General features: G+C 53.9%; 1 protein-coding gene across 3 annotated transcripts in view; it reads right to left on the reverse strand.

Moving 5' to 3' along the window:
• RTN4RL1 (reticulon 4 receptor like 1) overlaps positions 1-26,078 on the reverse strand; it is a 69,832-nt gene that overhangs the window by 12,453 nt on the left and 31,301 nt on the right. Inside the window, exon 2 of one of the 3 annotated variants that reach the window (XR_004972924.1) lies at positions 19,062-20,279. The exons of the other annotated variants lie outside the window; for them this stretch is intronic. The gene's annotated coding sequence lies outside the window, so the exon portion shown is untranslated. Of the gene's footprint in view, positions 1-19,061; positions 20,280-26,078 lie in introns of those variants that run through there. 3 annotated transcript variants of the gene reach the window in all.

Consider the following 26,078-nt stretch of genomic DNA (forward strand, 5'->3'; position numbering starts at 1 on the left):
TGGAGCCGTGTCTGGAATATAGAGTTGATGGGACATACACATTAACCTGTGGGAGAAAGGGGTGGGAGGTCCATGGGTGGCTCCGAGAGGATGAGGGTGCAGTGAGACTGGAGGAGCTTGGGAAATGAGACAAGAGCTCCGTCGAGGACACGCAAAGTCTGGGAAGCCTTTAGAGATGTTTACCTGGTGGCAGCTGGGAGTACAAAACCAGAGCCCAGAGGCGAGCTGCACGCTGGGAGTCATCGGCATAGAGACGGTATTTCCATCCGTGGGAGTGGATGCGGTCACCCGAGAAAGAAGATACAAGACTGAGGTTTCTGGCAACACAACAATTCTGGGGAATTGGGAAAGGCCAGTGGGGTCAGAGGAAAGCCAGGAAGCGAGATGTGACCGAAGCCAAGAGTGCTTCAAGAAGGAGGGAGGGCTCGGCCGTGACGAGGGCTGCCGAAGGGTTATGTGAGGACAGAGAGGTGTCCGGTCGATGTGGCATCACGGAGGTAATAGTGATGCTGGCAAGTTCATTTCTGGTGGAAAGGTGGGGCAGAAGGCATACCGAGTGGGATGCAAGGTGCATGGGAGAGGGTATTCTGCCAAGTGAAATAAGTCCGAGAAAGACAAATACCATATGGCCTCACTTATACGTGGAATCTGAAAACAAAATAAACAAACAAAACGGAAACAAACTCAGAGATACAGAGGACAAATTGACGGCTGCCAGATGGGAGAGGGTTTGGGGGGATGAGCGGAAAAGGTGAAAAGGATGAAGAAGTGAATTGCCAGTTACAACAACAGTCACGGGATGTGAAGTGCAGCGTGGGGAATATAGTCAATAATGTCGTAATAGCTATGTATGGTGCCAGATGGGCACTAGACTTATCAGACTGATCACTTCGTAAGTTATATAAATGGCTAATCACTATGTTGTACACCTGAAACCAATACTGTGTGCCAACTATAATTGAAAAATTAAAAATATTTAAATGCAAAATAAAAGGAATGGGTTGCGAGGAAGGGGAGACAGGACTGTTATCAGTTAGGGCAGGCTGGGGTATGCTGACGTAACAAGTGATCCCAGAATCTCAGTGGCTCAGGCAGGATAGCTGAGGCTCTGCTCGGTCTCTGGGGAGAGAACACCAATGACATGGCCAACTACTTACTGGCTTTCACAGCTTTTGTTTCAAGTGACAAGCGGCATTCCTCATCCTGTTTCATTGGTCGAAATCAGTCACACGGCCCAGCCTGTCTGGGATGGGGAAGAATACTCCCAAGGGAGTCAGGGAGCAGCATTTGTGATCACAAGTTTTGCTGTGAAGCGGGTAGAGAAACAGGGCAGGACGTGGAGGGGCACAGATAGGGTCCAGGGAGTTGTGTGTGTGTTTTAAGATGGAAAAAAAACAAGAGCCAGAGCCCGTTTGCAGGCTCATGAGCATGATTCTGGAGGAGAGAGGGGAAAACAGATGCAATAGGGGTGAGAGGGCCAAGGCACCGAGCTCTAGGGCTCAGCTGGAGCATTTCCTGCCTGTAAGTGGAGGGGACTCGGTACATGCAGACGGAGTTAGCCTCCCAGAGCTGTTTTCTCCATGAAGGGAGAGGGGGTCATCGGCAGAGCATCCAGGGAGGGAGGAGAGTGGGGGAGTTTCGGGAAAAAGGACAGAATGAAACAGGCATTCCACGTGCTGGGAAATCAAGCTCCCCTCGTCACAGGAGGGGTCCGTGGGGACAAGGAAGTAAAAGGGTTTGCAAACATCGGTTCCTAATGCCCACCCACTGCCCCCCGGCCTCTGCCCAAGCTCCCCACCCCCTCTGCTGGGCCTATCTGGCCCGTCCAGTTAAGTCTGCTCATGTCCCTCCTCTGCTGACAGGGCATTAGCTCAGAAAATATTTACTCCACCCCATCCTCTGAGCCAGGCACTATGCCAAGAGGGCTCTGGGGACAAAAGACCCAGTTTCTGGCTTTCACAAGCTGACAGTCTTCCCCAAATACCTTCAGGATAGCACGTTGACATTTGTCACTTTTTTTTGCCACCCAATCAGGAGAGCCTCTTCCTGTATTTTGGGAGATTTCCCAATTTATTATGTAAGTGAGCCCTTCCCTCCAGGTGCAACCTGAAAAGGTCAAGCCCTCACTTTTTAAAAAAAATATATTTTATTGATTTTTTTACAGAGAGGAAGGGAGAGGGATAGAGAGTTAGAAACATCGATTAGAGAGAAACATCGCTGCTTCCTGCACACCCCCTACTGGGGATGTGCCTGCAACCCAGGTACATGCCCTTGACCGGAATGGAACCTGGGACCCTTCAGTCCGTGGGCCGACGCTCTATCCACTGACCTAAACCAGTCAGGGCCAAGCCCTCACTTTCGAAGCCTCCCTTGTAGCTCGGACAAAACCCCTGGCCCGGACTCAGAACCGGGAGTCAGTGATGCGAATGAGCAGTACCGACCAGGACCCATGCTTGCAGGGACGGCAGCGGTGGCAGAGCCAGCAGGGGTAGTGACTGTGGCCGGCACATTGGAGGGGTCGAGCTTGGAGGTGTCTTTGCGTTCATTTGGGACATTGCTCCTGCCTGGGGGGCCCCCACCCCTCCAGAGAGTCGGTGACTTACCTAGCACCCTTTAAATAAATCTTATTTTTTAAATTTAAATTAGCCAAGGCTGGTGTCTGTTGCTTGCAAATAAATGGCCTTACAGATATAGGGTCCCTCCAGCTGAGCATGGCTTACAGGCCCATCCATGGTCTGGCCCTGTTTCCCCCATCTCTGCTCTCCCCCGTCTATCTCTGCTCTCCCCCATCATCTCAGGGACTTCTCACCCCCATCTCCTTGCCTTCTTGAGGGTGCAGCTCCTTCAAACCTCCTCCCCCTCCCCCCAACACACACAGAGCAGGCAATTCAGGAAGCAAGACTATCAATCAGTGGCCAGACTCGGCCAAAGAGACTCTCCCCCAGGAACGTGAACCTGAACTTGAAGCAGTGACTCAGCGGAGCCGGTCCACCCCCTGGGCCGTTCTGAGGCCATCGCCCTAGTTGTTCCCACCAAGCCCCTCCACCCCCACCCCCACCCCAGCCACCCCGGTTTCTGCCCTCCCCAGAGTTAGGCTGTTCGGCTTCTCCTTTGGGTCCCATTTTCTTTCTGCAGAGGTCCGCTCAACACCCCTCTTCTTGGCTATTAGGATCCAAATGTCCTTAATCAGGCAGCCATAGGCTCTGAGGAGCGAGGCTCCGCCCCAGCCTCGGGAGTGGGTCAGTGATTCGTTCGGCAGGAGCATGTGACTCCACGCTGACCAATGAGACACCAAGACAGTCTGCAGAGGCAGCAGGGGTCCCCTAAGGGCTAAAACCCAGCTTGGCAAGGACCACAGAGCAGAGATGGGGAGCACCTGGCTCCATCAGGACCTGGTTATTGTGAAGCCAACCAATGCCGGGATCTGTAAACCTCCTGGCATATGACACAATAAATCCTCTTCTTGGGTTTTCAGTTACTTACAGCCCAAGAGGCCCTACCTGAAACACCGCCCAAGGCTTTCCTCTGTTGCTTAGTCAGCCAGACCAGACTCCTCTGGCTTATAACCAAAGTCCAGCTTAGGTTAGATGGTAACTGCATGGCTCGGCTCCTGTCGGTAACTGCATGGCTCGGCTCCGACAGGACCTGCTCACGAAGCCTCCCCAGACCCTTCCCCTCCACCCTCGTCAGCGCTCCCTCCTCTCAAAGTCCTCACCACTCTTTTTTAAAAATTGTTTTTATTGATTTTTTTGAGAGAGAGGGATAGAGAGGTAGAGAGGGACATCATCGGTCAGCTGCCTCCTGCACACCCCTATTGGGGATCGATCCCAAAACTCGGGCATGTGCCCTGACCAGGAATTGAACCCGTGACCTTTTGGTTCCTGGGTCAACGCTCAACCACTGAGCCACACCGGCCGGGCAGTACTCGCCACTCTTAAAGTCACCTGCCTCCACCAGAGGTGCGGTACGTAGATGCATGTCTGGTGAGTGAGTGAATGAATGATTTAGCTGATGCAATTCTAGTAAAAGCAAACAAGTGCTTTAGATGGCCGAGGTGGCCGTATTGTGGGTGAATGTAGAGACACAGTAAGGTTTAGCCACCAGAGGACCCCAGGGTAGATGCCTCATGCCCTAAGCAGGTAAAAGAATTTACCAGGCGTTTTAGGCCTCACTTCCTAGACCCCCCAGTGGTTCTCAACCTTCCTAATGCCGCGACCCTTTAATACAGTTCCCCATGTTGTGGTGACCCTCAACCATAAAATTATTTTCGTTGCTACTTCATAACTGTAATGTTGCTACTGTTATGAATCGTAATGTAAATATCTGATATGCAGGATGTATTTTCATTGTTACAAATTGAACATAATTAAAGCATAGTGATTAATCACAAAAACAACATGTAATTATAGATGTGTTTTCCGATGGTCTTAGGCGACGCCTGTGAAAGGGTCATTCGACCCCCAAAGGGTCGCGACCCACAGGTTGAGAACCGCTGCCTTAGAGGCTTCAACTTCCCTGTTTGCCTTCCCAACTAGACCGTGAGCCACCCAAAGGAGACAGAGCTACGTGCTCAAATGCAGAGGAAATCGCTGGGTGGGGAAGCAAAGGAGACCCACATATGTTGAATCCCCCCTGTGTGTCACACCTACATCAAATGTTCCCCCAGAAAACCACATCCCCATTTTGTAGCTCAGAAAAAGTAAGGCTCAACAAAGTGTGGTGATTCGCCCAAGAGGGTGGAGCCAGGATTCAAACCGACACGGATCTGGCATCCAACACTGAGAAGAGAGCTCTCTCTCTCTTTAAGGCCACTGCCCCTCAGAGCCCCTCTCCCACCCTCTCCCCCTCCAGTGCCCCCACGGGCAGCTCCCCGCTTCCCATGAGTGTGTCCTTGCTCCCTCGCCAATAGCTCCATGCCTCCCCGTCTTCATTATTCATTTCCTCCTCTTGTGCTTCACACCCATGAGGCTGGGGAAACGGACAAGGCAGATGGGGAAGGAAGTGGAGAGTCTATGTAATATCACAAAACTTGTCTTAAGTGCCAGCCCCAGGGATTTGCTGGAGTTGGTGCCACAGAGGTGGGGCTGAAGGTCAGATTAAATTGGACTAGTAATCCCAGGAGGATACTTGAAAGCCGTGGCTAAAGAAAGCCTTTCCGACAGGAGCCCTGGGGGCCCAGGCAGGCAGCGGGCAGCAGGGGGCCGGCGGCTGCGAGGTCAAGCTGCTTGAATGGGGCTTGGTGGTGACAGGCCTGGGTTGACAGGCCCGTAGTTCACAGTCCTCCCCCAGAAACCTGAAATCTTGCCTTTACCCCCCAGTAATGAGTTGGTATAAAAATGGATCTCGAATAAAATTGTCTGCAGTTTTCAAATTTCAAACTGCATTAGTCAAAATATATCAAATTTCCATGTACTGACTTACCACCTGCTCAAAATCTGATCCTTTTTTCAGCTGGAATATATTGAAATATGAATCACCTCCTAAGAGGAAAAAAAGGGGAAAGAAGTGGAGGGCAGGCCCTCTCCAAAGGGGCCAGTGGGCGACTAGAATCCGGTGCTCCTTTGGGTTCCCAGCCTCCACCACAGCCCCCAGGCACCCCCAGCCGCCCCAGTCTCCCTCCGACCAGCGCTCCTAGGTGTCCCGAGCAACTCAGCCACTTCCCTTTAATACCCAGCTTCTAGCTCTGGGCAGTCTGAGTCACACAGTGCAGAACATAATCATTTCAAGTCCCCCAACCTTTTCATAAGCACCTACTACGTGCTGGGCACTCGACTCACAGAGAGGCCGACCTCTAATCACATTGCCAAACCTAACAGTGACTCCGTCCTCATCTACTCACCCTCACAGCAGCACTGGACGCAGCTGGCCCTCCCTCCTGGAAACACTTCCTTCCCTTCCAAGACAGGGCTCTGCTGGGTTTTCTCCTGCCTTCCTGGCAGCGCCAGCTCTGATTCCCCAGAGTTCGTCCCTCGGACCTTCTGTCTTCCATAGTCACTCCTATCCCCAGGGCAGCTCACCCCGGCCCAGGTTGTAAATACCATCTCCATGGGGCAGGGGGTGGGCATCGGTGTGTGTCTCAGTCCTAAACTCCAGAACAGTCCACCCAACGGCCCACCTGACGTTGCCACGTGAGTATCTAAACGCAGCTCAAACCCAGTGTGTCCGAAAGGTGTTTCCCACATCGGCGTCCCCATCTCTGCCAACAGCAACTCCATCCTCTGGGTGGCTCGAGCTAACAGTGCAGACAGCCTTCTCCTTCCCTCCATTCTTTCCTCCATTCTTTCCCTTAGATCCAAGTTCCATTGGTTCTGCCTTCAAAATAGATCCTAAATCTGTCCACGTCACTCCATCCCCACTGCCCGCACCCGGTCATCACCATGCATGCCCCACACCACGGCCACAAGGACCTTCGAGAACAGGAAGTGCTGTCATGGTGCGTTCCTGCTTGAAGCCTCCCAGTGGCTTCCCACGGCGCCAGAATAAAATGCAAACTCCTTACCAACCCACAGCGTCCTGGCGGCAGGCCCCGCCACCTCTCCAGCCCCACGCCCCACCACTCTCCCCGACACTGGCCGCGTGAGCCTTTCTCTCCACTCTTGCCTTGGAAGGTTTTGTTTTATGGTAAAATGCACATAACATAAAAGTACCATGTTAAAGCACACAATTCAGTGGCATTTAGTACACTCACAATGTTGTGCAACCATCACCACTATCTAGTTCTAGAACATTTCATCACCTCCAGGGAGAATCCCATAGCCATTAGCAGTCACTCCCCATTCTTCCCCAGCCCAGACCGCCCCCACACACACACACACACACAAACACTAATCTGCTTGCCGTCTCTGTGGATTTGTCTATTCTAGATATTTCCTACAAAGGGAATGATACAATAGGTTTGCAGTGACGGGATCACTCCGCCGCTGGCCTTGCAGGACTACCTCCTTCTTAGCATCCAGACCTCAGCGGGGGCACCCCCATTACCGCCCCCCAGTCACTCTTGATTACTTAAGTGCCCTGCTCTGTTTCCCCTTTAGCAGAGAACACTCCCTGAGTGTCTCTTGTTTAATTATTTGTTGACATGTTTATTGTCTTTCCCCTTGTCTGCCGGTTCCCTGTGATGTCTCCAGACCCCAGAACAGTGCCAGGCACCTGAGGTGGGGGGTGGGGGGGGAAGCTCAATCGTTATTTGCAGGTTGAATGAGCAAGTGCCCTGTGTGATGGAGCCCAGCAGCGCTATAGGAACAGGGGTGAGGAGGAAACCAGCAGTGTTGCGGTGGGCAGAGGGCAGAGGGAAGGCAGCCTCCAAGGGTGAGCGGGAGGTCCCCTGGCATTCAAGGGGGAACGGAGGGCACTCCGGGTGGAGGGGACGGCCTGGCCAGAGGCAGGGCGGCGAGAGGACATGTCCACTTTGGAGTCCTGGGCTGTCTTCACCTCTAGTTTGCAATTTGTCCCCGAATCGTTTCCCCAGACTTACACGGAGAGAGACACGGTGCACGTCTGGGAGTTTCGTTTGATACGAGATGTAAGTACTGAGAGGAAAAAAGGGAGGGTCTTTTCTGTTTCCCCTTCCCCGGCACCGTCCCTGTCTTAGCACGTGCTGCACACCCACCCGACAGACACAAAGGAAAATGGGCTGGTTCCACGTTCTCTGACTGAGCCATCCAGCAACCAGCTCTCAAAGAGATGGGAAAGTGGGAGGGGAGGATGATGTACGAGTAGACAGTTGTCCGTTGTGTTTTGAGTGGAGGGAGGCTCTCAGGAGAGGGGACCTGTGGCCCCCATGTGCCCCCCCGCCCCACAGCCTTGTCTTTCTGGACGGAGCCACGGCCCCTCTGGGCACTGGCTGCCTGTGAGCCCACGTCCTTCACTCCTCCTGATCGAATCAGGCCTGGCGGCCCAGGCCCTGTGGCTCTGGCCATCCAGCTGAGCTCCCAGGAGGAGCGGCCTTTCCCCAAAGCTGGGAGGCTCGGGAGGGCAAATCCAATTGTGTGCAAGGCAGGAGCCATTAACCTGTCTGTGGACCTGTGCCCACCCTCCCCTCTGCCAGGCTGCTCTGTGGGATCCCAGACTCCCAACCCCAAGGGCCCCCAGCTGCTCCTGAGCTGTGCCCAGCCCCTCCGCCATCAGTGCTCATGGGTCCATCACCCGGCCTCTCCATCAGAGTGGATGTTGAACTAAGAAGGAAACCAGAGCGCAGGGAATGTGCCCCCTCCTCAGAGGCAAGTCTGGCTCTTGGCCATTCCCACCCTCGAGCTTCTGGGTGCTATCTGCCCTTAGGAGCCCCGGTGAGGAGGGGCCTTGGACACCGGCTGGGCCATCGGGCAGGGAATTCGCTCTCCGATGCCTCGGTGTGGTCCGGAACTGAGCAGCAGTGCAGTAGCCGCCACCCCGGTGTGGCTTCTGAACTTGAATGTGGCGATTTCAAAGACTTACGATGAGAAAGAACACTTGCCACAGCGATTACATGTTGAAACGATAATATTTTGAATATGTTGGGTTAAATACAAATATTTTTAAATGAATTTCACCTGCCGCTTTTTGCTTTTTTAATGTGGTTCTAGAACAGCCGTGGGCAAACTACAGCCCGCGGGCCGGATCCGCCCGTTTGAAATGAATAAAACTAAAACATCTGAAGTACACGCAGCTCCCGTTTCTACCGGACAGAACTGGTCCGGAGTGATGGGCACGGGCTCCTGGTGGGCACATCTCCTTGGCCCCTGGACTCCTTGCCCTTTGGGGGGACAAACAAGAGGAAGAGGGCAGAGCAGGGACTCCTCAGGGTGGTGCTGCTCGGAGGAAACCAGTCCCAACACCCCTCAAAGGGCTCCCCTAAGCGAGTGCAGCTGGAAGACCGGTGACCCCCCCACAGAAGGATGTGCCCCCAGAAAGGGCGGGTCTGGAGCGGAGGCAGGGAAGGGCAGCGCTGTCATCCACTCCAACGCAGCACAGCTGGGGCACCTGGCCCGGGCACTGGGGCACCTGGCCCGGGCACTGGGGCACCTGGCCCGGGCACTGAGGACACAACTGCGGGCAGGACAGGCCCGGCCGCTGCCTGAGCGTGGCTCACGCGTCCATAGGGGCGGCCCACAGACAGCTCTCTGTGGCCTCGGGGGGCGGGGAGGACCAGTGGCCGGGGTGTACCCAGGAATTGGAGCGGCCCAGGAGGCAGCTCTGAGTACAGAGCAAACAGAACTCTCTGGGAAGGTGGTTGTAGCAGATCCACAACCTGAAATGCCAAGACCTGAGAAGGGAAAGAGGAGAGGAAGAAGAGGAAGAAGAAATAAAGGAAGACAGAAAGGGGGGGGGGGGCGGGGAGAGGGAGAGGGAGAGGAAGAGGGAGAGGGGGAGAGAGAGAGAGAGTCGAAGGAAAGCAAGGTGCCTATTTGAAATGTGGGCTCTGTTGCAAGAACTGATGGGGTTCCATTCAGAGAAGGTGAAGAGTTTGAGTGGCTGGTGAAAGGCCGACCAGATGGGGCTGAAGAAGCTGATTGGAGTTTCTGTCAGGGAACAGGAAGGGGTGGGGGTGGCAGGAGGCTGCCCAGGGTAACATGCCATCACCCCGTCACTGACACAGGGAGCCAAGGGTGGAGCCACGTGGGGACAAGCCAGGAGCTGGATGGAGAAGCGGGCCGCTGTAACGGGACTGCTGGGCAGGCCAGCCTGGGGCCACTCTGGTCTCTTCTCCAGTCTCCCAGGTGGGGATACTCGGTGTGTTTACTGTGGAGGAGGGCGGGCTGGGAGCACTTCTGAGTGGGTCTGGCTGACGCTTAAGGGGTCCAGGATAGAGCTGGCCTGGCCCCCTCCCAGTTGGCTCTCCTGGTAAAGACTCCTGGCCACTGTGTCCAGGCCTCAAGGACATGCGCCACCATAGAGGACTGTGGCTTCTGTCTTCCTCCCACCCCACCAAGGGACAACTTGTTCACATTCCTGCTTCAAAGCCCAGGGCGCCCTTTTCGCTCTCCACCAAAGCTCCCACTTCCCGCTGAAGAACGGGGCCAGCTCTGACGCAGCCGGGATGAGGGCCAATCAGGAGCTCCTCCGGAACGAACGATTCACCGCGCCTCTGCGGTCAGCAGCCCCCAGCAGCCTCCTTGGTCCTTGTGATGGTTCATTACCCCAGTGTTCCCAGGAGACAGGCTCTCCCCCAGCGTCGCCTAATTACCTTCCAGCTCAATGATACAGTGACATGTGTCCAAGCGGCACACGATTCCCAGTGAGACCGAGAGGAGAGCGTTCATGCACAGGGAGGGGTTGGGAAGGTTTAATCTTTTTTTTTTTTTAATATTTTTTTAAGATATATTTGTATTGATTTCAGAGAGGAAGCGGGGGAAAGAGAGATAGAAACATGAATGATGAGAGAGAACCATTGATCGGCTGCCTCCTGCACACCCCCTACTGGGGATCGAGCCCACAGCCCGGACCTATGCCCTTGCCAGAATCAAACCCGGGACCCTTCAGCCTGCAGCTCTACCCACTGAGCCAGAGCAGCCAGGGCAGGAAGATTTCATCTTGAGGACCCCTTGAGGACCTCCCCTCAGGTCAGGAGCAAGTCCCACCCTGGTGACTGAGAGCTAGTCCTGAGGCCACAGAGGGACAGACAGAGGAACTTCCGAAGGAGGACAGCTCGGGGGAGGGGTGTGCAAGAAAGTGTGCGCACCTCCTGAGGACCCGCCACGAGGAACGGAGCTGGAATCTCAGGAGCCCGTCAGCTTCACACAGGGCTCCCCCAGAACGATTCCTTCCCTGGGCCACGCGGGGCTTCAGCACGTCCCTGGCCTGGGAGAGTCCCTGGGACGGGAGGACAAGCTCTGTCTCCTGGGGCTCTGTCTGTGTGACCCCGAGTCTCAGGGACCACCCCCCAACCCCCACCACCAACAGAGCCAAGGGATGCTGAGTTGAGTATAGAACAGGGGTGGGCAAACTTTTTGACTCGAGGGCCACAATGGGTTCTTAAACTGGACCGGAGGGCCGGAACAAAAGCATGGATGGAGTGTTTGTGTGAACTAACATAAATTCAAAGTAAACATCATTACATAAAAGGGTACGGTTTTGTTTTTTTTTTAGTTTTATTCATTTCAAAGGGGCCGGATCCGGCCCGCGGGCCGTAGTTTGCCCACGGCTGGTATAGAAGCTCCTGAGAGCAGGCTCCTTCGCCCCCTCCCCTGTTCTGTTCACCCACTGGTATGAATGGGAGCAGCTGCCAGTCCCTGGCTCAGTTTTAGCTGGTCCCAGCACTGGGGTTGCCCCAGCATTAATCTATGCAGCCCACAGCTTCCTCTCCCATTCTCCTCAGTGGCCATTCCAACCACCCTTCTCACCCCCTCCTTAAATCTCTACCCTTGGCTTCCAGGCCTAGGCCCTCACCTCTCAGCATTCTCACCCAGCCTTCTGCCTGAGGCTGGCTCTGGTCCTACCTTCTCACGTCCTCTCACCCCAAGATTTCCATTCAAATGCCCACAGAGGCCAAGCAGGAAACAGAAAAGGGTGAGATGGAAGGTAGGACGGGGCAGGTGGCAACCTGGAAGCCAGGCCCAGCCGGAAGGCCCCAGGCTCCAGCCACTGCTGCGCTGCAGAAAGCAGGCCCCGGGCCATCAGATCTTTGGATTTTGCCAGAGACTGGGAATCAGGATTTTTATATGCAATGGGTTGGCAGCAAGTTCCACCAAAAAAAGGAAACACTGTGTGGGCCAACACAGCCCAAGGCCAAGGTTTCTGACAGCTGCCTCCCTGTGGGCTGCGCCCGCCTCGGGCATCTTCAGCTCCCGCCCACTAGACTGCTCCCTCTCTGCTTCTGCCTAGAGACTTGTTTAACTCTCCCACTGAACTACATACCTCGCCTGACCCGAACCTCCCTGCAGCCGCTGCCTCTCTCGTCCCCGCAGAGGCAAACTGCTTGGAAGGTCTGTCCCCCCCGCAGTAGGCCCACTCCTCTCCCTTCAAGCCCCTGCCCCTGGTATTCCACCCCTTCTCACCCACACTCCCTGCATGGGTCCAGATCCAACAGTGCCCAGTCACTATCAACTCAACTGCCCCTGGGGCGGAGCACCCCTTGAAATCTCCCCTAATTTCCTTGGCACAAGTCTCCCCTGGGCGGGTTCCAGCACGGCCTACTGGACATTCCTTCTCAGCCCCTGGCATGGCACCTCTTCCTCCTGTCATTTACCCACGGTCCCTGGGGGCCCCCATGATGCATAAAAACGCATCCCCTCTGAGTCTCTCCCAGCTCCAAATCCAAATCTCCAGGGACCCCACCTGTGTTCCCTGGGGTCTCCCAGACTCTCCCTACTCTGCTTTCCCAAAACAGCGTCACCGCCTCCAAACCTTCTCCCCTCTTCCTGGGTCACCTTCTCGGTGACCACAACTCCTCCGTCTGCGGAAAACCTGGACTGTGCCTTCTCCTCTTGCCAGGAGGCCAGTCCACAGGGCGGATAGTTCCTGCCTCTGGAACTCTCCCTGGATGCTGCAGCTGCCTCCTCACCAATCCTGCGCTCACCCTTGCCCACCTCCGTCTCCTCCATCTGGGGAGTTCTTCTTAAGCTCAGCTGTGATTATATCACTCCAGGCACTGTGATCTGCTTTCAGGAGGACATCTGACTCTGTCTAGTGCCCCGGGTCCTAAGCCCACACTCACCACCTGTTGAGAGCCCAGCCAGGTGAGCCTGCTGCAGTCTCTCACACTTGCCCTGTTCTCGTCTATCCCCAGGCCCAACAGGTCATGCTGTCCCCTCCACCTGGGACAACCCTCCTTCCTTCATCTGCCTGCCACTTCTCACTTGTCCTTCAAACTGGGCATAGGCTGTAGGAGGGGGGGCTCTCCACTTTGGACCTACCTAGACCACTCTGTTCATTCAACAGGAAATCCAAACTCTCAGTTTGCATGTAGGTATCTATTGTTACACGACAGCTATAACAATGCCAGGCCACATATACAAATGGAACTCCAATGCCCCAGTCTGAGGTAGCCAGTCCAAGAAACCATCCCATTGAGGTAACCAAGCCAAGAGGCCAGCTTGCTTCTCACAGGAAGTCAGACCACCTCTCTAGCAAATAGTCCAGAAAGCTAAACAATAGCTTGTGCCAATCAGCCCCAAATGTTTAGGACTTAGCTTCCCTGATTTTTGTCCCCACTTCTAACTGAAGACCTACCAGAGAAAACCAAATATGCATCCCTAGCCAATCACAGAGGACCCCCTCCCTCCGGTTTTAGTTAGCCTGCCTCCAGCTCCCCGCTGCCCACAGTCTCCAACCAGGGCAGACCTGAAGCCTTCCTTTCTTTCTATTAGAAAAAGTGCCCACTCCTCCGCCTGCCTCTGAGCCTCTGCCAAAATACGTGACAATGGCTAATCCGTTGGAATAGCAACCTCTGAATAAACAGCCTTTACCTGTTCTCATTTGGTTGGTCTCCATTCAGTTCCACATGGGTAACAAGCCATTCTAAACGTGAGAGCTTAAATCAAAACCATTTCATGACTTCATGGTTCAGGGGGCTGAATGGGTTCCGCAGGATGGCTCTTCCGTTCTCACCTGGGGTTTTGCATGTGGTTTCAGCCAGATTGTGGCAAGCGCTGGAGTCATCTGAGCTAAACTGCTGAGCCTGTCTCCCTCTCCAGGTGTCTCTACATGCAGGGTAGTCAGACTTCTTACAAAATGTATCTGTTCTGCCCTAGCTGGTTTGGCTCAGTGGAGAGAGCATTGGCCTGCAGACCAAAGAGTCCTGGGTTCGATTCCGGTCAGGGGCATGTGCCTTGGTTGCAGGCTTCTCCCTGGCCCAGGCTCTGGTCAGGGCATGTGTGGGAGGCAATCAATTGATGTGTCTCTCTCATATCCATGTTTCTCTCTGTCTTTCCCTCTCTCTTCCACTCTCTCTAAAAATCAATGGAAAAACATCCTCCCAAAACCACAGAAGTGAGGCTGCTGGCCTTCGGGCTTGGGGCTGGCCCTGGTCACCTCACTTCCACTGCATCCCACTGGTTAGATTGAGTCGCGGGCCAGCCCGATTCCATGCGGGAAGGGGCCCTCACACGGACAGGAGAGCAGGAGGCCGGTGGGAATCTCTGAAGACGGGCTGTGCCCATCTCCCTTCCCACCGGCCTGTGCTTGGTCTCTGGGCCGTCGGCATCTAGCAGGGGGCCTGGCTGAGTCAGTGCTCAGCCAGGCGTGATAAGCCAGTGAATGAATGGAAGGATGGTGGGTCCAGCAGATGGGCAGAAAGGCTCCACGCTGCTTCCCTGCCCCCAGGCCCACACCATCATGTTCCTGTCACATACACACGGCTCTCTGCTGCCTCACACGCCTCTATTTTTAAACCTCTCAGGCGGTGAGTGGTGCTTAACATTTTTTGAATCAGGGACCCCTTGGGGAATCTCATGAGAGCTACAGGAGACCCTCTCTCTAGAGAAGTGCGACTGGATGATCACTCGCGGTTCTGCAGCGTTTAATGACAGGGCCCCTTTCTGAGGTCTTTACCGCGTGCCGGAGACTGTGCGCCGTATGACCCCACACAGGCTGCGAGGTAGACATCGCCACTTAGTTCCGTTTTATAGACGAGAAGACCGAGGCTCAGAAAGGTTAAGGAATAACTAGAAAGTGGCACTGGAACTCAGAGACGGAAGGTCCAACCGATCACAAAGCCCCCACACGCCCGGCCACTGCACCGTACAATTTCAAGGAGGTTCCAGGGTGCTCTGAGGTCTGCCTGTGAACCTCAGCTTCAGAATGCTTTCTTTAACGGCTCCCAGAGTCCTGCTTCCAGATTTAAGTACCTTACCTGGCTTCAAGACCCTAAAATAGCCAGACCCACGCTGTGCTCTCTCTCCCTTGGATTTCTGGCTACTGCCAGGCCACACCTATGCCTTCCTTCAGCCTGGCCGCCCCTGACCCTCCTCTCCTTGCCTGGTGGTCGGTCCCTCCTGCAAAATGCCCTCTTCTTCTCCCTGGCGTTTCCCTGCCAGGCAGCCCCGACCAGTGCCTGTTTATTTCCTCTCCCTCTCAGGCTCTCATCATTTCCTAAGTGCTAGCTTCCCAACTCAGCTGCCACCCTCCCGGGAGCAGGGCCCCGGGCTCTGTGTCTTTCCCACCTTCCTAGACAGGCATTCACATAAACACCAACGGTTCACAGACTCCTCCCCCGCCCGCTTTCTCTGCTGTCCTTTTGGTTTCTGGATCCTCAAACCCTCAAAAACTGAATGGGATTCCAGAGCCGACGAGGCCGGAGAGGGGCTGGCTGGCACTGGCCGAGTCTGCTTCAGTCCCACCCACCCGGCCGCTCCAGCTGGGATAGCCAGTGTCATCTGTTTCTTTTGCCTTCTCAGGGGATACTGTGTTATGTGGAATCTGTACTTGCTTTGTTTCCCGATAACAATAAATAAAGATGAGAGCCCTAACCGTTTTTGGCTCAGTGGATAGAGCATCGGCCTGAGGACTGAAGGGTCCCAGGTTTGATTCTGATCAAGGGCATGTACCTTGGTTGCGGGCACATTCCCAGCAGGGGGTGTGCAGGAGGCAGCTGATCGATGTTTCTCTCTCATCGATGTTTCTAACTTTCTATCCTTCTCCCTTCCTCTCTGTAAAAAATCAATAACATATATTTTTAAAATAATAATAATAAAAAGGTTAAAAAAATAAAGATGTGAAAAAGTGTGCACATAAGGGTCGGATGGGCAACTTCTATGGGATATCACAGGACAAAAGACATGCCAACTTCTTTTGTTTTTTTGTTTGTTTGTTTTAAATATATCTCTTTATTGATTTCAGAGAGGAAATGAGGAGGAGAGAGAGATGGAAACATCAATGATGAGAGAGAATCATTGATTGGCTGCCTCCTGCACATCCCCTACTGGGGATCAAGCCCGCAACCCAGGCATGTGCCCTTGGCCAGAATTGAACCTGGGACCCCTCAGTCCGCAGGCTGACACTCTATCCACTGAGCCAAGTCGGCTAGGGCGACATGCCAACTTCTTGAGTCTCGTGAGATTCTGCTCTCCTGGTGCCACCGGTCAGCAGTGCCCGGCTCATGAATGGAAAGCAGAGAGCAGAGTGTAAGGCTGCCTTAGGCCCAAGGGCAGAGGTGACTGCCCAGTCCCCCTACACTGTTCCTATCCCTGCGGGGTAAGACCACTGTCCTCCAGGCCCTGGGTCAAGCACTTTGCACTCACCTTCAAGCATACAAGCAAACTGTTCTATAATAACATTCATTTTACGGGTGAGGGAACCAAAGCTCCCAGAGGTCACAGCCTTGCTTAGGATTGCTGTGTCAGTCAGGGGTCGCTAGCTAACTGAGGACAGGTTAATAAACGGACAATCGAGGAAGGTGTGTGCAGGTCACAGGGGATGCACAGGGATATTAGTTAACAGGCAAGAAACCACCAATGTTGCCAGGCTGGCGTGGCTCAGTGGTTGAGTGTCGACCTATCAATCAGGAGGGCACAGTTCGATTCCTGGTCAGGGCACACGCCCTGGTTGCAGGCTTAATCCCCAGAAGGGGGCATGCAGGAGGCAACTAATCAATGATTCTCTCTCATCATTGATGTTTCTCTCTCTCTCTCTCTCTCTCTCTCTCTCTCTCTCTCTCTCTCTCTCCCTCTCCCTTCCTCTCCAAAATCAATAAAAATATATGTTAAAAAAAAAAGAAAGAAAGAAATCATCAATGTTAACAACCCTCAGCCTGAAGGGGGAGGGGAGGGGTGGGGAACCAGAACCATGACAGAGAAGCAGTGTGGAGAGGGAGGGCCCCTGACAAGAGCTGAGACCTCGGTCAGGGATCAACCCAGCCTGTAGGGCAGGGGATGCTTACCCAGGATTCACTCTCCTCCCTCCCCCATCAGCTGCCGGTGCCCGGTGCCTGCCGTTAGCCCTAGGCCCAGGGCAGGAGCCCACAGGTGTGGACTTCCAGGCCAGCCTCTGGGCACAGTGCCAAAGGTAGAGGGCAGGATGACAAGCAGGATTCCCTAGCACCTTCACCAGCTGGAAAGTGGCAGAGCCTGAATTCAAACTCCTCGTCTGCCTGCCTCTAAAGGCAGGCATGTAGCCCTTCCCCAACCATGTTCCCGTGGGTGGGAAGCCAGAGTCCCAGAGGGGTTCCCCACTCAGGAAGCACAAATCTGGGGTTCCCCACTCCCCCGAGTATTGGCATCCCTGCCAACCCCAAGCATTGCAGTCTAAATCCTACCTTGCTCACTACACAGTTCTGACCCCAAAATGGACCTTCTAGTTTTTAGATACAATATGGCGTGGGAGGTTTGAGGAAGCCGCCAGCAGAGGGGAACTGTGGTTCTACAATTAAGCTAAACGCTCTTATTAGCATCTTGGCCTAAGAGGCCCCAAACACCCACACAGAATTGGGTCTCCCCCATATGGCCTGGCTTCCAGCTTGGGGTAGAGAAAGGATTTCAGCAAAGGTGGGAGCTAAGGCTCTGCAATTCAGAGATCACCAGCAAAGAGCACAGCCGCTTTGGGTGGCGGGGTTAGGCTGCACCCCTGCAGCCGGAGGCTCAGGGCCAGCTAACGCCACATCATCTCACCGAGCCCTATTCCATTTGCAGATTCATTAAATCGAGAGCCAATTCTGACACAGTTTCTTTCAAGCGGTTCTACCTTGCAGATGTGCAAAATGTATTAGAGATTTTAAAAAAATTACAGACAGAGCACAATCTTCAAAGCCCACCTCTGAGGCCAGAAAGAAATAAAAACAGTAGCCTGTACAAGTGTGCAATTAAGTTTCCAAATGCTTGGGAGCCATGAGAAACGCCATCCCCGCGGAGAGCAAGTCTTTAAGGCAATTTTCTTGAACTCCATTCAGCACTCACTCAAAATGCCTTTTAAAAATAACATGATTTTTCTCCCTCTCCAAAGGCTCCCTCGTTCTTCCTCTCCCAGGCAAGAGCAAGCCAGCTTTGGAACGAGAAATGCAATTGCTCATTTTGATAAAGGATTATGGACTATATTTCCAGGAAGGCAGATAAGAAAGCCAAGCATCCCTGCCCACTGGTGCAGGAGCCCTGAGGTGTGTGGAGCGCCAGGGGCTGGGGGCCGGCCCCATGGGGGGATTTCACCCCCCCATAGAAGGCCACAGTTCCAAAGATGTCAATCCACAGCCAAGAGTGGGTTCGACAAATGCCCTCCTTTCCAGATGGAGATTTGATTCCCTGTGAGAGGCTCCGTCTGCTGTATGCGTTGCTAAGAATTAGAGATTCCTATTTCTGAATGAGGTGCAAGAGAGTGTCAGCACTGCACAGGGAGCAGGACACACACTCGGCAACAGTGTGACTTGGGGCAGGCGGCTTGGCCGCCCTGAGCTATAAAATGAGACAGTTCACAGGGCTTTTGGGAGAACGTGTGGTTTATCTGTAAGAGCACCTAGTGGTTACAGTCCCTCGAGCAAGACAAAAACCACTGCATCTGGGGCTGAAATCACTGCCCCGGTCCTGGAAAGGGCCACCACCCAATCACCAGAGCAGGGAGCCAGAGGTGCCACAAGGCAGAAACAGCACAGGGCATGGCTAAAAGTCCAGCTTTTATTTTTAAAATATATTTTTATTGATTTCAGAGAGGAAGGGAGAGGGGGAGAGAGAGAGAAACATCAATGATGAGAGTCATTGATTGGCTGCCTCCTGCACACCCCCTTCTGGGGATAGAGCCCACAACCCGGGCATGTGCCCTTGACTGGAATCGAACCCAGGACCCTTCAGTCCACAGGCCAACGCTCTATCCACTGAGCCAAACCGCTAGGGCTAAAAGCCTGGCTTTTAGATGGGACTCATCATTTAGTGTCTATATGCCCTTGGCCAAAGCCCTTAGCTTCTCTGAATCTCAGTTTCCCCATCTGTGAAATGGGAACGTTAATAATACCAGATCAAATGAGCTAAACAGCATAAAGTGCTCAGCTAGTTTCTGGCACAGAGTAAGCACTCAATAAGCAGTTATTTTGTTATTATTATGGTCCTCCCAGATTAGACTCCATGTGCTAAAATGTAATAACATTTTGTTTTTTTGTATTTATTTCTGCAGTTAATTCTATTTATGGAAAACTATACTGAATTGCCATTTACAGAAATGTTACCAAGTTTCCTTTTTAAATACATTTATTTAAGCTAAAGTGGGTCAATACAGAAACGAAAAAAGTGAAAACATAGTGCAGAGGCTCACAGATGGGTGAGACACTGGGAAGGTGTGAGGCAGAGAGAAAGTCTGGGAAACACCCAGATAGTAACCTGTGTGTAAAGCCAGAATCCAGGCCCAAACCGTGCCCTACACCCACACCATGGCCATCCAGAGTTGTTCAGAGGCCAGCCACCTTAGAGCCTGTCCTCACTCACTTTCGGGGCCCTCCCTAGATGTGCCATCTTGTCTCAGGCGGAAGTTCCCAGCTCCACGGAGGATGCCTTTTCCAGGACCCTGAGATGAGCCGCCCGCCTCGCTGGGGGCCTGGCTCCTGGAGTGAACCACGGACACTGTGGCCGGTCTGGCCAGAAACCGCTGGGCCGGAGGCTGGGGACTGGGGAGTGCGTGGGTGCGGTCCCTTTGAAGAGGGAAACCAAATCCTTCTACAACTTCTAAGGAGAGACTTGGAGCAGCTTGGAAAATAAAAACATCCCAGCTCTTGTCTTCGAGGTGTTCCAACGCCGTTCCGTTGCCTGGCAACCGTGCAGGTGTGTGATAGGGCGAGCGCCGTTCCCAGGGAGCCAACCAGCGCCCGCCGGGCCGGCCCAGGTAGGAGCTGGCGGGAGGGGGCGCGCCTGCAGCCGCAGCCGCATCGCATCCTGCATCCTGTACCTGCCAGTGCGTCCGTCACCCTCCTGCTGCCCCTCCTCCTGCTCCTCTCTGAGAGGGAGGAACCGCCACTGGCTCTGGGGGTCGAGGTTTGGGCGGCTTCCAGGCGCTGGCACCCGTGCTCCTGCCTCCACTGCTGCCTCTAGCCGGCGTTGGGTCACCCGCTTGGGAATCAGTGGCCAAGAGCCCTGACCTGGTGCAAACACACACACACTCAGTATATTCCGAGAAACAAGAATGAGGATGGGTGGCACCCTCCTCTCTGGAATCCGGCTCTCCCTTGGCACACAAACACACTTCCTTCTGTCCCCAGAGAAGGTGCTAATGGAGCAGAAGCCTTCACAGGAGGAACTTGGTGGACTTAGCCATCCAAGCGGAAGCGCTGGGTGGGTTCTGCAGCCAGGAAGAGTGCTGAGGGGCTGGCTTGCAATGAGGCCTGCATTTGGATTCCAGCTCCTGACTGACTGGCTGTGTAACCTTGAGCAAGTCAAGTAACTTCTCTGTTTGCACATCTGTAAAATGGGGAAACACAGGACTCACATTATGAGGGCTGCTGTGCAGACTGAGTAATATACATAGGACAGTGCTTGGCAAATGTTTAGTCCTCAATCTCAGAGAAATAAGTACTTCCACTAGGGCCTGAAAGCTGTTTCCACCAGGCACAAGCACAGAATTGCACATGGTGTGCAGTGGCCTCTCAGAGGTGGGACCCAGTGAAGGATGGTGGGCTACCCGCTCCCCATGTGGTGGCCACGCCCAGCCAGCAGAAGGTGTGGCCCTGTATTTGCTGCCCTCTGGCACAATTTACAACCATCCTAAAGAAACACCAAGTGAGGGGGTGGCTGGTGAGGACACAAGTTTTACCCTCTCCAGACCTGGCCCGGCCTTTTCTCTCCCCCTCTCAGGTAGTATTCTCTATGGGGTCCTCATCAGCCGGCACTGAAGACTCGCCTTCCCGGGACAGTGGTTACTTACATGCAAATCAGCAAGGCTGGGCACGCCCCCAACACACACACACACACACACACACACACACACACACACACACACACATCTTCAGGGAAGAAAGGGGGAAGCAGGCCAGACCATTCCAGCCCTTTGCCCGAAGGGCAGCCCTTCTCCTTGGAGAGTGCCTCTCTCCTCCGCACCCTCTTCTTCCTTCCTCTACTTCCAAGGCAAACAGGCAAGGAGGCAAGCCAAGTGTGAAAGCGATCCGCCACTCCTGCTGGGAAGTATGTGAAGAATGAAATCTCTGTGGCTGAGGCGAACCCCATCCAGCCCCCGGGAGGCTCCTGGGAAGCCTTTCTGAACCCCAGGGGCTGAAGACCTAGAATTCATCCCACGCTCCCAGGCCTGGCGGTTCCTGCAAATCCCTGTACTCCAAATCCACTTGGCTCAAGTGCGCTTTCTTAAAAGAATTAATTCCACGAATCCCGGGCAGCCGTTGATGTTTACATGGGGTTTTTAAAAGCTTCTGCTTTTCGCCCTGGCTGGTTTGTCTCAGTGGATAGAGCGTCGGCCTGTAGACTGAAGGGTTCTAGGTTCAATTCTGGTCAAGGGCACATGTCCAGGTTGTGGGTTCAATCCCCAGTTGAGGGTGTGCAGGAGGCAGCCGATCAATGATTCTCTCTCATCATTGATGTTTCTCTCTCTCTCTCCCTCTCTCTTCCTCTCAGAAATTAATCAAAATATATTTAAATAAATAAAAGCTTCTGCTTTTCATTGGAAAGCCAACATATTAACATGTAAACAGTTGTGCTCGACTCTGCTTGGATGTTTGGGCTCATCCCCCCCCTTACACACACACACACACACACACACACACTCACACACACCTGCTTCTTTATAGTTTTCTACACTTTTCAAATTTTCCCCAGATGGCATGTTTTACTTTTGTAGTAAAAACAAAACAAACAAAAAAACGAAAAATAAAAACAAAAGATTAATGAGTGGGCCTGCTCAGCAACCTGTTTAAATTCTTATCGGCAAAGTAGCAGTGTTTCCCTGGGGGCAGAACTGGCCTGTGTCCCTGCTCCAGGCTGCTTTCTGGAGGACTTTGGGCAGGGAAGGCAGGGAGGTGCTGATGGGACTAAGGGCTCCAGGTGAGCCCCCTGTGACCCTGCGGCAAATGGCTGTGCTCATAGCGGCAGCAAGGGGCCAGCAGCTGCCCAGGGTACCAGCCAGAAGCTGCCCTTTGATGAGGCCTAGACACAAAGCTGACTCCATCCTGGTATTTTCTCTTTGCTCAGCTCTGTCTCTCCAGAGACGTTAGGGAAATGGGCTCTTTGGGGGTGGGGGGGGTGGGGAGGGGGGGACTTCATCCCTGCAGCTGCCTCGGCTGCTCTGCCCACCCTGACCCAGCCCAGCCCAGGTCATGCCCCCTTCCAGCTCGGCCTGCCTCCAGCCTGATGTGGAGACACTGCCCTAGGCATTGCCCCGGGAGCTCTGCCCATGAGGCCTTGACTACTGTGCTCCCAGGAAGCTCTGGGCCCAGGCAGAAAAGGAGACTCAGCAGGATGCTGGAGAGGAAAGGGTGTGAACCCCAAGGGGCAGGAATGGCTCTTCTAAGATGGTAACAGCAGGTGAGAATTAACAGGTGCTGACCACAGGGCAGGCGCTGAGCGCTGCCCTGCGTGTGTGACATCCCTAGCCTTCTCCACACCCCAGTGCACGAGGTGTTATTATCTGCTTTCTAGATGACAAACCTGAAGCTCAAAGAGGTTCAGAGGCTCCCACAACATCCACCAGCAGAAAGTGACAGAGCAGGAGTCACATTCAGGCACTCAGGTCAGCCTCCGGCTCACGGCGGCACATTTCTTGCCACCATATTCCCAGTGCAGCGCCTGGCATGTGGCTGACACCCAACAAATACTAGTTGAATGACGAAGGCAGGGACTGAGGGTGCTCACAGCTTCTATGCCCCTGGCCCCCCATCTTCCCATCAACCTGCCCAAAGCCTGGGCCTGGACAAAGCTCATCTCAACAGACACGAAGGGAAGGGGCAGAGCCACACACAGTAGGTCCCCTCCTCAGATGCCCTGCAGGCAGCCCTGGCCTCTCCCCGCACAGGGTAGACTGCCAGGGCTCCCCAGGTCTGAAGCCTGCTGGGTACCCCTGAAATGGAGTGAGCGGGGGGGGGGGGGGCTAAGCAACTTGTTGAGCTGGGAAATGAGGCAGCGGGTGGCTCAGCAGGCAGCAGCGTGAACACAGGCGAAGGGCAATGGCAGGCAGGTCACTGTCTACAGGGAAACGGTGTCTCCCTTGCTGAGAGCTCCTTGAGGGCAGGCTGTCTCTTCACAGTTTGAGATCAAGCACCCAGCAGGGCAGCCCCCAGAGAAGTGGGCAGGCATTCGGGGGTGAGCTATCCTGAGACCTCACCTTCTCCGCAGGACTCTTGTCCATTAATGATCCCACTAGATGCAACCTGTGGGTCGCGACCCCTTTGGCGGTCGAACGACCCTTTCACAGGGGTCGCCTAAGACCATCCTGCATATCAGATATTTACATGACGATTCATAACAGTAGCAACATCACAGTTATGAAGTAGCAACGAAAATAATTTTATGGTTGGGGGTCACTACATGAGGAGCTGTATTTAAAGGGCCAGAAGGTTGAGAACCACTGCTAGAGGCAGGTCTACAGGGATTCTAATGAAGCATCCACAGCCCCTCCCGAGGACCCGCACCTACTTCTGTATTTATGGCTTGTTATGCTTTTTCACAGAATTGAGCCCGAATAAACTTTAGGCTCCATGAAATCTGAACTGGCTCAGAATGCCAAAACCTGGAAACTCCCTCCAGCCTGCTTCCAAGATGGCTTTTGTACACAGGTTTTCTTGGGGAAGAAAAGTGAAAGCCAGGCTAGAATGAGAAGGGATGGTGGGGGCCCTGAGGCCAAGGAAACCCCCAAATCACTGCCAGATCTTGGTCACAATGGAGGCTGTGTCTATACCAAATGGGGAACTGGGGTGAAGGGAGGAATGCTGACCACAGGAGGGGTGGTCAGCATCCCTCCCTTCACCCCAGTTCCCCATTTAGTCAAAATATCAGAGTCCCAAAGTTCTTAATGTTTTCGAATGGGAAGGTCCTTTTGAGAATCCGAAAGCCCTGGATGGGCTAAACTCCCCCCACTCCCCGCCCCCCGCACACACACACAGAACAGTGCACATCATTTCAGGGGGTGATGAACGTCTGAGGCCCATGGATGGCCCTGGGGGAGGCAGAGAGGCCAAGGTTGAAGGCCCTGCTATGGAGGCAGCATGACAGACAATGTATAATGGTGACAGTCAGGAGACTGGGTTCCATCCCAGCTTCTCAGTCCCTTCACCTCCCCAGACCTCCACTGGGCTCTGCGTCGGTGTTCTCCAAATTCCTTCCAACGCTAGCATTCTGCTGGCTTCTGTGACTTCCCTCTTCTGCAGGCCTGAGCACTGCCCCAAGACCTTCCATGCATTTTTCATACTTGGCTCATTTAATTCTCTCCATGATCCAATGGATCAAATATTCTTTGCTCCGTTTTACAGATCAAGAAACTCCTCTGTCAGGACGAGGGGGTAAAGGAACACTCTGGGAGTATGGTCAGTGGGGGGCTCAGGTTTGAACCTGGGTCTGTTGGACTGCACAGCACAAGCCTGCGGCTTTCCCACGGCTCACACCAACACCCTCCGTCCCCTCCTTCTGTTCACACCGACTGTCAACTGTGCCTTGAAATGGGTCTCTCCCTCCACCTCTTGCACCTCTTGGCCTCAAGCCACCTGCCTGTCCCCAGGGCGGTAACCCCCTGGCAGATGGGAGGTGAGGACCCCATTCTCATGCAGCTGGATCAAATCCTACTGAGCTGGCCCCTCCTGGGGCCACTGCTTCGTTGGGGGACAACCAATGGTTGACTACTGGACACTTAGGCATGGAGTAGCATCAGCCAGGTTTGCATTCCCAGCTTAAAAGCCCAGATTAATCGCCCTGGGCTGCTTCTGTCACACACAGGGATATATTTTCTTCTTGGAATTTACAAGTAGTTCCATCTGAGAAATAAACAACCAGAGATAAAATTACATTGTCACAGCGCAGGTGTGATCGATGTAGGAAGCGAGCCGTCGTGGTGGCTGAGGAGGTGCTCTGCCGGCAGAATCCTCCAAGTGAGACCTGGAGGAGCCCCAGGTAAACAGAATGAGATGCTGATGGCATCTCAGCCGAGTGGGAAGCGTGGACTCTCTGCGATTTACAGGTCATCACTCTAACACCTGGGGTGCGGATGCTGGCCTCCAGGAGCCCGGGTGAGAGGCTGATTGGCAGGAGACCCCTCAGGCCGCCCTGCTGGGACAATCGGACAGGCCCCAGCCGAGGAGCAAGCATCACCTTGGCAGCTCTGTGTCCACCGAGCCCTCAACTACCTACCTGTCTTATCTCTACTACTACCAGCTGAAGGGAGCGAAGCCTACCTGTGAAGAAGACCACCTGGGAGGAGGCCACAGGAAGACCAGGCTGGATTGGGGGTAATAATTAATAATAAAAATAATAATGACATTTATTCAGTACTTACTATGTGCTAGGCAACGAGGATTATCTCATATTATCAATCTCCTGACAACCATCTGAAGAAGATACTATTATTATCCCCACTTTACAGATGACAAACTGAGGTTCAGAGGTTAAGTGATTTCCACAAGGTCCCTGGAGTGGGCTGAATGGTGGTCCCAAAAAGACATGCCCATGTCTAAATCCCGGGAACCTATGAATGTCACCTTATTCAGAAAAAGGGCCTCTGCGGGCGTAATTAAGAACCCCGAGACGAGATTATCCTGGATCACCCAGATGGGCCCTGAATGTAATGCCAAACGTCCTTGTGAGACGCAGAAGAGGAGAAACAGCGAAGGCAGAGCCTGGTGAAGACAGAGGCAGAGACGGGAGTGATGCAGCCACATGGAATGCCAACCGGCGCCAGAAGCTGGAGCGGCAAGGGACAGATCGTCCCCCAGCGTCTTCCGAGGGAGCGCAGCCCTGCCAACACCTTGCTTTCGGATCTCCGGCCTCGGGAACTGTGAGAATACATGTGTACTGTGTTAGCCACTAAACGTGCGGCCATTTGTCACAGCAGCCCTAGGAAATGAATACAGCTCCCCAGGTGGCAAACGGCAGAGCCAGGACTTGAATGTGGCAGGCTGACCCCAGGCTCAGGCAGTGCCCACCAGGTATTGCTGCCAGGCCCCAAGGTTTGAGTGCCAGTCCTGGCTCCACTGCAATCGAGCTATGTGACCCCCAGCAGGCTGCTAAGCCTCAGCCTTCTCATCTGCAAAATGGATGGACTGGACAAGT

This window comes from Myotis myotis, unplaced genomic scaffold, assembly GCF_014108235.1.
Source record: "Myotis myotis isolate mMyoMyo1 unplaced genomic scaffold, mMyoMyo1.p scaffold_m19_p_17, whole genome shotgun sequence".
NCBI classification, from domain to species: Eukaryota; Metazoa; Chordata; class Mammalia; order Chiroptera; family Vespertilionidae; genus Myotis; species Myotis myotis.